At 31.8% G+C, this 9,661-nt stretch overlaps 1 protein-coding gene across 2 annotated transcripts in view; it reads right to left on the bottom strand.

Annotated features, from left to right (window-relative positions):
• Positions 1-9,661, bottom strand: part of LOC134235891 (uncharacterized) — an 88,955-nt gene that overhangs the window by 76,152 nt on the left and 3,142 nt on the right. The gene's annotated exons all lie outside the window — the stretch shown is intronic.

Here is a 9,661-nt window from a genome sequence, read left to right as displayed (position 1 = left end):
AGAACGGTGGCTGATGTGCATTAAATTCGGAGAGGACTAATTTAAAGTGTAATCAACACCGAAACCAAATACTGTTTCTTTTATGGAAGTTATTCAATTAGTTCGCAAACGTTTTGATCATCCGTATTTGGATTGAAACCTAAGAGAAAACGTCGAAGATGTGATTTTTTATTAAGTCACAAATTTCAGTGCGAAAAATTAGATTAAATGTACTACTGTAGTCCCAAAGGAGCCTATTGATCCATATTTTTTGCTTTGATTTATAATTCAGCTATGTGTGTAAAAAACCAAAAATATGTTAGAAAAAAGTATCAATAGGATCAAACCTCGTGAATACATTGTATACGAGGGCTGTTCGGTTCGGAAATTATTGAGACATTTACTTTAACTCTATAAAGAGCAGAGATAAATTCAGGAAATTTTTTTAGAAAGAAAAGACTAAAACAAATATGCAAAATTTCTAAATTATAGGATAACTAAATAATTCATGGTAAATTTGTAAACATGCATATGTCTATCGATCTGAAGCGCAAAAGCTACGTCACGTCAGCCGGAGATGTTTTCGCATTGAAACTATCGGGAAGTGTTTTCGTTTGTTTCTTTGTTATCATATATAACATACAAAAATCAAACTTTCCTTTTTTCTTATAATCATAATGATTCTTTAAAAAATGTGCGTTATTGCTTCAACAGTGTAAACTTTTCATTTGTTGTTTATACAGGATGACTTGCAATGCCAATTTATGCAACGCGGGTCAATGTTATTGATTCCGTTCGTTCAAATTTAATGGTCGTCAGGAACTTCTGATTTTACTCTGGTTGAATTATATAAACCAATAATTCATTGGTTATTGTTATTTCAACAACCCTTAAACATGTTTTGCATTCTTGTTGTTATTGTTTTATCAGGTTGATCGTTATGGAAAAGAGTTTTAAATAGCGCTACGCAAAATTTTAAGTCTCTCGCTGCTCCGCCTTGAGGTTAAATTCCATTTTTTCGTCGTTGTCATTCTTTACTGCACATAATTTTTAAAAATGATCTCTGTATTTCTGATCAGAATTTTAAAAAACTTACACAACATGCAGTCAAAATAAAATTGAAACATCATAAACAAAAATTGATTTATTATCGCCTTTATCATGGGTTCATTGGGGGTTCGAACGTTGTTGTTACATATTTTAATTAGCTGTGACTGCGTCCCCCTACCATTGACACAATTATAGACCATTGAAGATAAGAAATTTAATATTTGTCAGATAATTTTTGCTTTTACGAATTTTTAGTGCTTGTCAAACGTATATATGCGAATTTTCACCGAAAGACGTTCATATTAGAAAGAAATATATATACAATGTCTCAATAATTTCCGAACAGCCCTCGTATTGCCCTTGATCAGATATTAAATAAAATTAAATCAATAAACTCTTTTGATATTTGCAAATAAACGGAAATCTTAATTCTGTTTTGAAGTGCATTTTTTATTATCATAACTTATATTAATTAGTTTTTTTGTGCAATTTTGATTTTTTTTTCAAAATTTAGGCGAAAGCCTGTCCACTACTCTAAAGAGAATAGGGGATGACATGCTGCGTTTAAAAGAAAATAACTCCAGAATAACCCAGACAATATGAAGCATATTTAAATATGAAGATGATGTGGGATTGTTGATAAAAGAATGAAATAAACACAAACAAATTCAAACACCTCATGCATATCACTATTTGTCACCCTAATTTTTTTTAAAATACTCAACTTAACAGTCCTACTTTAATACTTAACATTGTTGTTTATGTAAACAGTAATTCTAATAAAAGGAAATAAGACATATAAACACCAATTTATTAACATTTTCATTAAGCGACTTATTTTTTTTAAACATAATGGCAATATATGTTTTCACTAAACAAAAGTATTAAATTAGAAAAATATGATCACATGACGCAAGTTATAAAGTTACAATTTGCTTTGGATAGATTCATAGCATATGATGCAGGGCGGAATAAATTTAAAACACCAGAAAACACTTCTGACGTTAATTCAGTTTAACGCAAATTGCAAATGCATTACATATAAGTAGAAGCATTTAAAACTGTACAATAATATACAACACAAAGACATCATCAACATTATATACGAAGTGTTGACCTTACTTCAAGAAATATCATTTTTATGGCCGTGGAGAGCCACGACACTGAGCCCTAATTCATGGCCTACTTGTTCGTAAACTTTGCAGCCTTGTTCGTTTTCTGCAGAAGCGCGGATAATGATCAGTTTCCCCAACAGTTTTTACATTTGATATCTTGTTTGGACTTATTTTGACTATTTTGATCGATACGTCATTTGCGACACACTATGCAATCCTAGGCAAAAAAGGTTCCATCGGGAAACGGAACAATTTACTAGGAACGCTGACCATTTTTCTTGTAACTGGATTTCTTATAGTTTCTCCTTTTAGTTTCATACCATAGTTCACTTTTATGTTCAACATTGAACACGTGCATGTAGAATTTTAAAGACTCCTCTGCCTTGACCTTACAGACGAATTCCAGGCTCTGCTACTTTCAGGATCACTTGGATTCAAAGTACCAGAAGGAAATAGGTTTAAATAGTATATGTACACAGAGTCAGTTTGGTTTTTAAACCAGAGACCTTTGAGAAACAGCTTTTGTCTGCCTCCCTCGCTTGTTAAGTAGATGCACCAAAACTCTCTAGTTGTAGATATTTACTCTGTCCCCAACATTCCTTATAACTGACAGAAGAATATCATAGTCTGTTATAATTTTGTTGTCAGCAAGCATTACACTGTTTTTGTTGTTTTTCTTTTTAAAACGATACTTCATTTTGTTATAAATATAATATTTTCTATATGTAAACAAAAACAAGGCACGAGCCTTGTTTACATTATGAAGAAATTTAAGTTCTTTATCTTGTTTGCTAATCACCAAATGATGATCAAATTTTTGCTAAGCAATAGATGATGCCTTAGGTAGGAATTCTAAACATTAAAATTGGTTTTAAAAAATGTCCAGGCCCCTTTAAGACTGTGTTTGTAAAAACACAAGAAGGGGATGATCTCTTACATGGTTTTCAAAGACCTTTCCTTCTATTCTTTCTTTATAAAAGCTTGAAATTAATTCTCTGTTTGCTTCTACGGTGAAGTCCGATGTCTGGCCTTCTGGTCGGACGAGTTGTAGTATGGCATCAAGATGGCAGTAGCGCATCATCTTCTCCGGGAACAGACTATAAAATGCATGGAAAGCAGAAATGTAAAGAAAGGTGTGCCAAAAGACAACAATCTCGTTTGTTTCTTTGTAATTACCGCTGAATTTTGATGTCCACATTTGTGTAATCTCCTCAGCTTCCAGTCTTTTTGTATATTTCTTTAGATTTGTGCCTTCTTTGAGAACATTTTCTGAAATTGAAAAGTTGTTTGCGACATCAGATCTAAACTCATTCTTATCATAAAATCCAACCAAGACAATGTAAAGAATGCATTCAAACAGATTTTTGTCTTTGCTTTCCAGTGCCTTGAAATGTCCAATCATTGTGTGAAGTGGTCCTTCATTTCCAGATACCATATGGGGTGCCATAGTGTGATCCAATTTCAATAGTTTAATTATAAGGTGGCCTCCGATCAGATCAGTGGACGTTATATCTTTTAATCGTAATGACTTACACGGACATTCATGTGTAATGCATTCCCGTTTCATTTTCCGTAAATGTCTTTGCACTTGAGTGTCCTTATGCTTTGAACTTGAATCACGTAATATTATTTGTCGTTGAGGAAAAGAAATTCCTTTCTCTTTGAAATCTTTTCTGTAGGATTCAAAATCTTCAGTGCGGAGCCCAATTACGAACTTTGTATTGCTATCTTTATCTTTAGTTGTTTCTATAATCATACGAAAGTACTCCATCACAAGGTGTTTTTCACAAGGATTATCGTTCCATAATCCAAACCATCCATCAATAAAATACAGAGTGTTTGCAGAGAATTTGAAATTATCAGAAATGTCCAAGTACTTTAAATTACTAAAAGTCATTTTATGCTTTTTGGCAAAATTAGATACTATTCCTTTTCCGACAGTTGAAACAGAATTCCCGAGCTTTCCAATTATAAAAAGAATGTTTTCTGAACGGAGAACGTTGATGCCATTTTGTATGTCCTCAGCTTGCAAAACAAAGATAAATTATCATTTAACAAGCTTCAAATGTGTTTAAAAAGTATGACTATTCATTTTTTTATGTTCTCTGTTATCAATGAGCCATTGTCATCATACAGACGACCTAAAAATGTTTTTAAATTTTGGAGCAGATCACAGACGGACCTCAAAATATAGAGGTCGGATCAAGTGCCATGGAGGAGTGAACATCCCCGATCCACCGGTAACACCCGCTATATGCTCCTTTTCATGATCGAAGAAAAGGCAAAAAATTCTTTATAGTTCATTGTACAAGGTCCTAAAAATTAGTACGTAAATGGCAGGCAACATTTGACACAATGATCGGTTTTATGTACTGACCTAGCTATTGGAAATACTCCTTGTATGTTTTAGAGGTCTATCTTTACTATGTTCCAAATTTATATCGTTCCGATGGATATATATATATATATATATATATATATATATATATATATATATATATATATATATATATATATATATATATATATATATATATATATATATATATATTTTCGTTTTTCATAAAAATAATGCAGTTTGAAAACTTTTTATAGGATTGTTTTTCCAAATGCACCTTTTTTTTAAACGTGACAATAATGAGACAGTTTGCTAAATTCTTAAAAATGTTGAGTGTATAAACAGACGTCTATAAAATTCATTAAAAACTCTGAAATCAATAAATTGCGCATGCTTTATAATACGTCACCAAGACCTCGTTAACAAGACGTGATAAAAATAAAAATATCTTACTTTCATCGCTCTTTAATGTAAAATTGCGGTACACTATAACGCCTATCACAGCAACTACGATTATGACAACTAGGACTCCAATTCCAATCCCGAGACCCACGCCAGATGTCGATTCGTCATCACTATTCATGAAAAATAACATACAAAATATTTAACAAACTTATACAGTCTTACAAAGAAGTATGCATAAAACAATGCAAAATAGAAGCAAGCACGGACCTTTAAATCATCAGAGGTGAAATCATGTGTCAGGAGGAGTGAGCATCCCTTGCTGACCCGTCATACCCGCAGTTTGCTTCTTGTCCTGATTGGGAAATAACAGAAAATCCGTCGTCAACTCAGTATATAAATAATGGACTAACAATTAATGTGAAAGACGTCAGTCAGCATTTGACTCAATAATAAATATTTTTGCTCACAAGGTCATGGAATCGCCTATAGAACTTACGAAATGATGAATTTAAACGAGACTGCTGATATCCAACTTTTTTCAATTCTGGATTATTGAAAACAAAAGATTTTTATTTTCATATTGCCTCTCAATCATTGAATGCGCAATTATAACAAAAATCTTATACATTTAATCCATTCCAACTAAGTGTCATGGTCTTCTTTTTCATATCTGGCCAATCGCCAGGCGTAATCTTCCTCAGAATCCACATTTTTTTAATTAAGAACTTTTAAAATGATTGATCCAAGGTTTTCATCATTAACTTTATTAACGTCACCAATTATAACGTGTCCAGTAGGACTATAACCTTAGGGAAAAGAACATGAATATGATAGAGAATTATGTAATAATTGTATAATTGTGACTTTTTCATGATTTGAACAGGCCAGCTAAAAGACTAAAAAAGACAGAATGAAAAGATTGAAAAAACAGCTTTAGAACTGTATCGCTTTACAAATCCTCTTGTAGTTATAATTAAAATTTACAAACATGTACAATGCATTGAAAATTCCCATGGATAAGTAATTCATTGCAGCAAACTGTACAAAAGAAAAAAAACTATATTACCGTTCATAATTTTATGTGCGATGTTATATTTTTCAAAATTTTACATATTCGCACCAAACTTTACTCGACCGTCCATTTGAAACTTTTAAATAGCCTTCTTGAAAAGGCCAAGGAAAGTCCAATTTTTGATTCCTCGACACCAGAAGAAAGGCTCGGATCAGTGATTATGGATATTGCATATCATAGACTTTTTAAACCCGCGCGTTTTACGGAAGAAAATGCAGCTAAAACAATTCGTGTTTTCCTTTCACTTCAATATGCCAATAAAAGAATTGGCGCAGTTAATATAAGTAATATTGTATTCCACCATATTTCAAGTTAAAGACTACACCCTGTATTTCCTACAAGTATACATCGACCATTGCTTCCAAACTTTTCAATTGCAAAAAAACTTTACATGGCCTGGATACCGAGAATCTGAAACATACTCCTCCATCGTGTTCATGTTCTTCTTCGTCCTATAACTATTGTCCTGCTGGACACGTTATTACAGATGACGTAAATATAGTTAATAATGATGACCTTAGATCACTTATTTTAAAAGGTCCTAAATAAAGGGAACCCCGATCCTTCGACTGGCGTCGGAATTTCATAAATATTATGGATTCTATTGAAAATTATGCCAGATGATGGGCCAGATATGAAAAAGAAGACGTTGACACCTTGTCAGAATGGATAAAATGTAACAGATCTATGTTAAAGTAGCGTACGTTAAAAGATTGAAGGGCAATATAAAATCAATCTATCCTTCTGTGTTCAATAAACAAGAAGTAAAAAAAAAGAATTAGATTAGTTACATGATCAGTACGTACTGGTCCCAGCCGACAACGCAGGGAACAACATTGCCTTCGTTTGTGTGACTCATTATATGAATTGTATTTCAGAAGAATTTGGATTTAATTCTACAAGTGGTAATCCTACTCATACGAATACTTCCTTTTCTAAGGAAGAAATTCTTCAAAATCATATGTCAGTTTTAAATAATTTTAATATTCCACAGAGTCAAAAAAAATTTGAACTACTCTATATATATTGGATTTCGAAACTTCATAAAAATCCTTACAAATAAAGATACATTGCGGGTTCCAATAAATGTTCAACGAAACTTCTTTTGTTATTCCTCACTGAGATATTGACAGTAGTGAAGGAAAAACTTCAAGAGTACTGTGCAACAATATATCCAAGAAGTGGTGTGAATCAGATGTGGATACTCAAAAATTCCAAAGAACTTTTGGACAATTTGAAATCACCAGAATATACCAAATCAACAGCTTAAAAACCTCCGAATTTGCAAGTTTATACACAGCCATTCTCCATGATAAATTAAAGTCCAGACTTTTGGACATCATTGACAGCTGCTTTTTCAATAAAAATGGAACTCGTAAATTTACTTATCTGGTCATTGGTCATTTGTAAAATTATTTTGTTAAAACACATTCTGATTGCACACACAAGTACTCTGAAGTTGACATCAAAGAGATGTTTGAGTTTCTGATTGACAATATCTATGTGGTAAACCAACACTGTATTGGAATTCCAATGGGTATCAATTGCCCCCCGTTAATAGTAGTCCTATTTCTATATTCATATGAAGCAGAATTTGTGCAAAATCCTATGCGTGAAAAGAAGAAAACACTTGCTGTGGCCTTCAACTCGACATTTAGATATATAGACGACGTATTGTCAATTAACAATGGTGATTTCATTCCTACGTCGATACGCTCCGTTATTAGCAGTATTCTTAGCCTATTGTTGTATTCGTATGATGCAGAATTTGTGAAAAGAATAAAAAAAACTTGACGTAGCGTCAATTAACAATGGCAATTTCCATTCCTATGTCGATAGATATATCCTGGTGAGCTTGAGATAAAAGATACCACAGAGTCTGACACATCTATTTCATACTTAGATATTTTACCTGAAAAAGACGTTAATGGTAATCTAACAACCAAGCTATATGATAAACGTGATGACTTTATTTTTCTTAATCCTCAACTTCCCTTACTTAGTTGATGAAACAAGAATATCATCAGTCTCGTTTAAAGTCATCATTTTGTAAGTTCTATGGTCGATAAAATGACCTTGTCGGCAAATACAATTTAATTTATCGTTGAGTCAAATGCTGACTGACGTTTTTCATACTAATAGTTCGTTCATTATTTATACACTGACACTGACGACGGATTTTTCCGTTATTTCCTGATCATGACAAAAAACACACGGCGGGTGTGACTGGTCAGCAGGGGATGCTCACTCCTCCATGGCACCTGATCCCATCTGTGATGTTTCGGAGGTCCGTGTTTGCTCTGCATCTGTTTTGTATTGTTTATGGACTTTGAGATTGAAAACTGTTCGTTATCTCCATATCCTTCTTGTGTTAAAAAAGAAAAAGCACATAAAGGAGGATTACATGATAAAATGAACTTAAGTAAAGCAATCTCTTAAAAAGTCGTTTTTAGATTATCAAAAATTATCATAAATATTTTTATCATGTTCTACGCTTAAATTTTTAAGCTATGAAACAAATCAGAAATAATTATATAAAACTTTTCATTATTTTACTGGATAAAAACTCTTCTTCAGACTCACCTTAAACCAGAAGTGTAGGTTATGGCTTTATCTGTGTCTCCAAAACACATTCGGTCTAAAATTAGAAAGTGAGTTAATTATATCAGCTGAAAACATGGTGAAAATCATTACAAAAAACATTAATTTTGCAATGTATTTTGCACACTTGTAAGGTTCGGTATTTTCTAAAATTTGTGATAGAAAGTTCTAATGAATATCGCCGTAAAATAAGCTCAATTTTGATAAAATGGAAGTGAACGGAAAAGAATCGACGATGTCGATGTTAAATCATAATATTTGAAATGATATGTAAAATCAATATAAATTTGAAACTCTTTGACTTGGCTAATTACCTTTGATTGTGGCTTTCAGCTAAAATTTACAACAATTTTTAAACCAATTTCAAGAGTTCTGAACTTTTAACTATACATGTATTCCAGATTAAAGCCGCTTAGTCCGATTCTAATAGCAAAAAAATATATTTATTTTTCTTCTTGAAATATAAATGTCTATAAATTGTTTCAACTATTGTCAAATTATATCCCCGAGGTCTGTTTCTTTTAAAAGATATCAAAATTCAAAAGTTAAAAAATGATTTTTGTTAGGTAACACAAAAAATATAAATATGCATATTAATATAAAAATTACTATAGATTATATTCAATTAATTCTCTCAATTTTAAAAGACATATTATGACTTCTACAAATGGAAAAAATACTCAGATTTGAATTATCTTCATACTTAGATAAAATCGATAAATTTATTTTTTTCAAAGGTATTTTCACAACAGATCTTAACCTCCCGTCAGGAAATTCTGTTTGTCAATAAGGTTTTTGATCTATGTTTTCCTTGTAAGGATTGTTGTAATAAACTATTAAATCAATCTTATTATTTATTTATATATATTTTCTATGAAATGACGTACTTTTATTGTGTAAGATAATATGTGCCGGATTAAGCAGCTTTAAGAATTATTTTAAAAAATACAAACTCGTGTTACAAATCACTGACAGAAGGACGGACAGATAAATCCAATATAATATTTTAGATTTGAACGAATGTGAGGGACGAAAAAATGTATACACTTCTTTTAATTTTCTACAACATCGTTAAATTACTTAGTGTTTGTAAATTTGTAA

This window comes from Saccostrea cucullata, unplaced genomic scaffold (genome assembly GCF_032062105.1).
Source record: "Saccostrea cucullata isolate Sc308-1 unplaced genomic scaffold, CSIRO_AGI_Scuc_v1 ctg337, whole genome shotgun sequence".
NCBI lineage: Eukaryota > Metazoa > Mollusca > Bivalvia > Ostreida > Ostreidae > Saccostrea > Saccostrea cuccullata.
The sequence above is the reverse complement of the archived record's forward strand: the minus strand, read 5'-3'. Positions and strand labels throughout refer to the sequence as shown.